The sequence below is a fragment of the Tympanuchus pallidicinctus genome, unplaced genomic scaffold (assembly GCF_026119805.1).
Source record: "Tympanuchus pallidicinctus isolate F22 unplaced genomic scaffold, pur_lepc_1.0 scaffold80, whole genome shotgun sequence".
Lineage (NCBI taxonomy): Eukaryota > Metazoa > Chordata > Aves > Galliformes > Phasianidae > Tympanuchus > Tympanuchus pallidicinctus.
Window position 1 is genome coordinate 134,420 of NW_026294803.1, and position 6,000 is coordinate 140,419.

Sequence of the window (6,000 nt, forward strand, 5' to 3'; positions counted from 1 at the left end):
ATCCCAGCATCACTCCATGGCATCACCCCAACTTGCTTGCCAAGTAAGCAAGGCTTGGGACAGCAGCTCTTAGCGGGGCTGTATAAGCTTTCAGACACCGACAATCGATTGTTAATCATCACCTTCCATCTGGTTTCCAAACCAGATGACAACGAGTTATGTGGGGAGTCTGTTCTGGAAACGATTTGTCTTTTCTCCAAACCTGCTATGAGTTCAGAAATCACACATCATGCTGCAGCAGAAATGGGGTACAGTGGTATGTTAGCGACCCCTGCTTCAGGGAGCACAGGGGCTGCGTAAAGTGCACACGCTGCAGTCTCCCTGTTTCTTTGGAGTCTGGGATTGAAACTTGACCCAAAAGGCCACACACTGCCATACAGGCAGGTGCCAGATTCACCCACTGATTATGTCAAATCCTGAATTGTTTTCACAATGGGCTTTAATTACAAAGAAAGTAGGCGACACGTTTCTCACTGGAGAGCCACAAGCTGTCCCCACTAGTTTGGCAAACAGCGCTCGCTCCGATCACACCGGAAATCTCAACTCTGCCATCGAGGCTGCACACACAGCTTTTCAGCATCTTGCTGTATCAGTACTGAAATTTGTGTGCTTTATCAGTACTGAAATTTGTGCTCCCCTATCTATCAGAAATTTTACTGAATGCTTTTGAGGACAGACTTCAATCAAAATATGCATGCCATTGTTGCTCATCCTTTGATCAAACTCCCCTTGCTGGACAGGCAGATCCAATCACCTGCTTGTAATTAGTCTTTTTTTGTTGTTGTTTACAGTCTGAAGCAGTGATTGAGCACCTGGTGAGGGGTGTGGCCAGCCCTGCCAGCACAGGTGGAAGCAATCTACCTGTGGGACCGGATAGGGCTGAGCTTGGCTCCACCCCCTCCCTGCCCATATTTAAGGGCTGGGAACAGCAAGGGCAGCATTCTGCTTGGGAGCTGCCTCCTTGGGATCATTGGAAGCAAGTTCTGCTCTTTGGAATTGGGGTGAGTGATTGATGCTTTGTTGCAGGGCTCTGGTCTTTCTGTTTTTGGGATCCTAACTGCTTTTAAAGGTAGAAAGCTGTACGGAGACTCTGCACGGAGACTGCTTCCTTTGGGGTGTGGGCTGAGTGTTTGCTTTTGGAATGGGGTCATTGGTTTCTTCTTTATTGCTGGATTGTAATTTTACTTTCTGGAGGGCTCCTGACCATGTTTAAGGTCTGTCAGCAGAAAGAGCGGCAACTGCACCTGGAGACTGCTTCCTTTAGAGCGTGGGGTGAACCCTTGAAACAGGGTGAGTGATTCTTTATTCCAGAGTTGCAATATCTTGTTTTTGGGAGGATCCTGACTCCACTTAGGGGCTGGTAGCCTTTAAGGTGGTATCCATCTTTAGAGACTGTCTTCTTGGGAGTGTGGGGTGAGGTCTGGTCCTTAAGAAAAGATGAGTGATTCCTTCTTATTTTAGGGCTGTGACCTTTCCCTTTTGGTTTTTGGGGCATCCTGACCACATCTAAGTGCTGACAGATGTATGGGCAATGTTGATCTCTGGAGACTGTCTCCTGTGGAGCATGAGTGAGTTTTGGCCTTTGAGAAGGGTGTAAGTGGTTTCTTCTTCATTTCAGGGCTGCAATCTTCCCTTGTGTGTTTTGTGTGTGTGTTTTGTTCTTTTTGTTTGTTTGTTTGTTTTTTTATAGTATCCTGACCACTTTTAAGGGGTGGAAGCCATAAGGGTAGCATCTGTACCTGGAGACTACTTCCTTGGCAGTGTGGGCTGAGTGTTCATCTTTGGAATGGAGTAACTTCTTCTTCTTCCTTTATTTCAGGGCTGTTATGCACTGCTTCCAACCGTGCAGAGTTGTTTAAGGGCATTCTGTGCACCCTTAGGTGTAATAAGTCTTCATCTTTATAGGAAGCCAAGGTTTGTCCTCTTCTGGACCGCTGTACTCAGCATCACCCCAGATATCTCCATCCTAATTGTCTGGAGATGCTGTCAGTTTCCTAATCTGTACGGCACCCAAACCCCAATTCTTCTTCCTCCCACCCCCTGACCTGCATTCAATGCTCTGCAGCTCTGGTTCCCAACAGCGTGATGAAGTGAAGCCCCTGCTCTGCTGAATACTGGGACTGGCCCAGAGAGGCTCTGACGGATGTGGATTATCCCAGCTGGAGTACTTGGTACCATTGGTGGTGATCTCGTCCAACTGCCACACAACGAACAGGAACATCCACAGCCAGATCAGTGCCCAGAGCCTGACCCAGCCTCACCTTGGAAGGGACAGGGCATCCATCATGTCTGGGTAATCTGTTCTGCCGTGTCACCACCATCACTGTACAGGATTTTCTTCATATCTAGGCTAAATCTTTCCTTGTTCTTCCCTTCAGGTGTTGAAAGGCTGTTACCAGATCACCTCGGAGCCTTCACTTCTGCAGGCTGAGCAGCTCCAGCTCTCTTTCTTCATAGGAAAGGCGTTCCATCCCTCGGTTCATATCTGTGGCCATTCTCTGGATGTGCTCCAACAGCTCCACGTCTGTCCTGCACTGCAGGCATCCACATCCACACACAGCACCTCCAGGTGAGGCCTCCCAGCACAGAGCAGAGGGGCAGGACCACCTCCCTTCGCCTGCTGACCGCACATCTTTGGATGGAGCCCAGCATACGGTTGGCTTTCTGGGCTGGAAGGCGCGTTGCTGAGTGCCACTACTCAGCCTGTTGAGGTCCCTCTGGATGGCATCCCGTCCCTCTGGTGTGTCACCGCACCCCACAGCTCGGTGTCATTAGGGTGCACTCCACCCTACTGTCAATGTCACTGATGAAGGGGCAATCCCAGATGTTTGTGCAAACTCAGCAAAGAACACCTTGAGAGCAGCCCCACAGAGAAGGATCCTGGTGGGTGAGAAGCTGGACGTCAGCCAGCAGAGCGGGCTTGCAGCCTGGAAGGCCAGCTGTGTTCTGGGCTGCATTAAAAGAGGAGCGGCCAGCAGGGAGAGTGAGGTGATCGTCCCCATCTGCTCTGCTCTTGTGAGGCCCCATCTGCAGCGCTGCATCCAGGCCTGGGGCCCCCAGCACAGGAAGGACGTGGAGCTCACGGAGCGGGTCCAGAGGAGGCACTGAGATGATCAGATGGTTGGAGCAGCTCTCCTACAAGGAAAGGTTGAGGGAAGTGGGCTTGTTCAGCCTGGAGAAGAGAAGGCTTGGGGGGGACCTCATTGCAGCCTCACAGTACTTGAAGGGGGGAACAGCAGGAAGGGGAATGGCTGTTTACAAGGGTGGATCGTGATAGGACAAGGGGAATGGTTTTAATGTGAGACAGGGGAGGTTTAGGTTGGTTATTAGGAGGAAGCTTTTCACACAGAGGGTGGTGACGCACTGGAACGTGCTTCAGAGTCCCTTCCAGGAGGATCTGCTCCATGACTTTTTGCAGCACAGAGGTGAGACTGACATGTTGGCAGTTCCCAGGGTCACACTTTATATCTGCAGTAACAGCTGTGCTGTCACCTTTTTTCTGCTCACCAGGGACTTCACCTGACTGCCTCGACTTCTCAAATACCACTGAGAGTGGCTCGGTGACTGCAGCACTGAATTCCCTCAGAGCTCTGGGACTCGTCTCATCAGGACCCAAAGACTCCTGGATGCTCGGGTCCTCAGGTGCTCCAGAACCTGATCTCCCATCACAGTGTGGGATAGGGAGGGGTCTGTGGGACCGGCATTGCTTCCTGAATCCCCACCTACCAAACCAAAGGTGAGGGCGGTGTATAATGAGCAGTTATCAGAGAAGATGGAAGATGGATGTTGTTGGGTACCTCAGCCTTCTCCTTGTCTGTTGTTCCCAGCTCAGTGCTTGCCGGTAAGCAGAATCGTGCGCAGAGCGCAGCCACGTTGATCAGAGAAAGGAGTGCAGGTTTGTGAAAGAGGCACATCTGCAGGGCAGTGCCTTCATTACTGCTTTGTGTCCCACAGGTGGCAGCAGGCTGCGGCGCTCCTGAGTGCCATAAGGACTGCATGGAGATGCGTGGCTCTTATGGGAGCAGCAAGGAACCGGAATCTGCATTTCCTGGAATGCCTGGAACCCTGCTTTGCTGGCTGGTAATTGTCTGCCCAGCAGGTAAGGGCAATGCACACCCACCAGTGTTTATCCATTCCCTAGCATGGCACAGCACGGTGCTCCCACAGCTCTTCATTGCACTTCGTGGTGCCCTGGATGCTGCCTGTCCTTTTCTTTCTGTGTTCTCCTTGTCTCCGGCCTTTCACTGCAGCGTTTTCATTCCCTTTGCCCTTGCTGTTCCCTACTCCATTCTCTTGCCCTCCTGTTTTTGTGTTCCATGCCACGTTCTCTTGGCCGCTGCCCTTGGCTTTCTTTGCCGCGTTCACTTCAGCATTCAGTTTTGGCGTTCCGTGCCGCGTTCTCTCGCCCTCCTGTTCTGGCATTTCCTTCCATGTTCTCTTAGCCGTTGCCATTGGTTGGGCATCCTCTTGTCCTCCTGTTTTTGTGTTCCATGCTGGTTTCTCTCGGCCGTTGCCCTTGGCTTTCTTTGCCATATTCACTTCAGCATTCAGTTTTGGCGTTCCCTGCTGCGTTCTCCTGCCCTCCTGTTTTGGCGTTTCTTGCCGTGTTCTCTTGACCATCATCCTTGGCATTTCCTTCCACGTTCTCTTGGCCCTTGCCCTTGTCTGGGCATTCCCTTGCCCCCCTGTTATTGTGTCCCATGCTATGTTCTCTTGGCCATTGCCCTTGGCTTTCTGTAGCCACATTCTCTTCACCATTTGATTTTGGCGTTCCCGGCAGCGTTCTCTTGCCCTCCTGTTCTGGCACTTCCTGCCATGTTTTCTTAGCCCTTTCCTGGGCATTCCATGCCGTGCTCCCTCGGCCTTCTGTTTTGGCATTTTGTGCTGCGTTCTTTTGGCCGTTGCCCTTGGCCTTTCCTGCTGCGGTCTCTTTGCCCTCCCCTTGGCTTTCCATCGGTGCTCTCTTTGCTTTTGCCCTTGCCTTAGCTTGGCTGTTTGCTTTGCATTTACCTTGGCTTTCCACGGGAGTTCTGCTTTCCTTTGCCTGCCCTGGGTGTCCTGCTTCCCTTTGTCTTTAGCACTCTAGCGTGAGCTGGGAGGCAGCATTAATGTTACCCTCGACCTAAACCCACAGCTGAATGGGAGTTCTAACGATAACTTTGTTAACCTGCAGCGTATCTGTAGACCAAACCCTTAACCCAGTGTTGAAAATGTCTCTTACCCTGAATGCTGCCGTAAAAATAATGCCCCATGTTTTGTCAAATAACCCTAATTGTAGTGCAGAATACTGATGTTAGACCATCTGTAACTTCAACCCTATCAATACCATTAATTCTATCCCTAACGTTAATTATAATTAATTACAACCCTTGTGTCATCATTACAGCATTGTGCTCAGGGTGCAGCCCCACACATGCGGGGCAGCGCCTTCATTACTGCGTTGTGTCCCACAGGTGGCAGCAGAGTTGCGTTGCTCCTGAGCGCTGTAAGGACAGCACGGAGATGCGCGGCTCTTCAGGCAGCAGCAAGGAACCGGAATCTGCATTTCCTGGGATGCCCGGAACCCCGCTTTGCTGGCCGGTAATTGTCTGCCCAGCAGGTAAGGGCGATGCTCACCCACCGGTGTTTACTCATTACTTAGCGAGGCACAAGGTAGGGTTCACAGAGCTCATTTCTGCACTTCACGGTGCCCTGGATGCTGCCTGTCCTTTTCTTTCTGTGTTCTCCTCGCCTCCAGCCTTTCACTGCAGCGTTCTCCTTGCTCTTGGCTTTCCCTGCTGCGTTCTCTTGCCCTCCTGTTTTGGCGTTCCCTGTGGCATTCTCTTGGCCGTTTGCCCTTGGCCACCTTCACTGTGTTTTCTTTGGCCTTCGGCTTTGGCCATCTGTGCCACATTCCCTTGGCCTTTGTCCTTGGCCTTCTTTGCCACGTTCACTTTCCCTCCCGTTCTGGCGTTCCCTACAGCATTATTTTGGCCTTCAGTTCTGGCGTTCGTGGCTGCG

General features: G+C 51.5%; 1 long non-coding RNA gene across 1 annotated transcript; it reads left to right on the top strand.

Moving 5' to 3' along the window:
• Positions 1 to 1,134: 1,134 nt before the first annotated feature.
• Positions 1,135 to 2,974, top strand: LOC128074153 (uncharacterized). The gene is made up of 5 exons (XR_008203006.1): positions 1,135 to 1,290; positions 1,462 to 1,568; positions 1,820 to 1,914; positions 2,066 to 2,293; positions 2,379 to 2,974. It is a non-coding gene; the product is annotated as an uncharacterized LOC128074153 (long non-coding RNA).
• Positions 2,975 to 6,000: the final 3,026 nt, after the last annotated feature.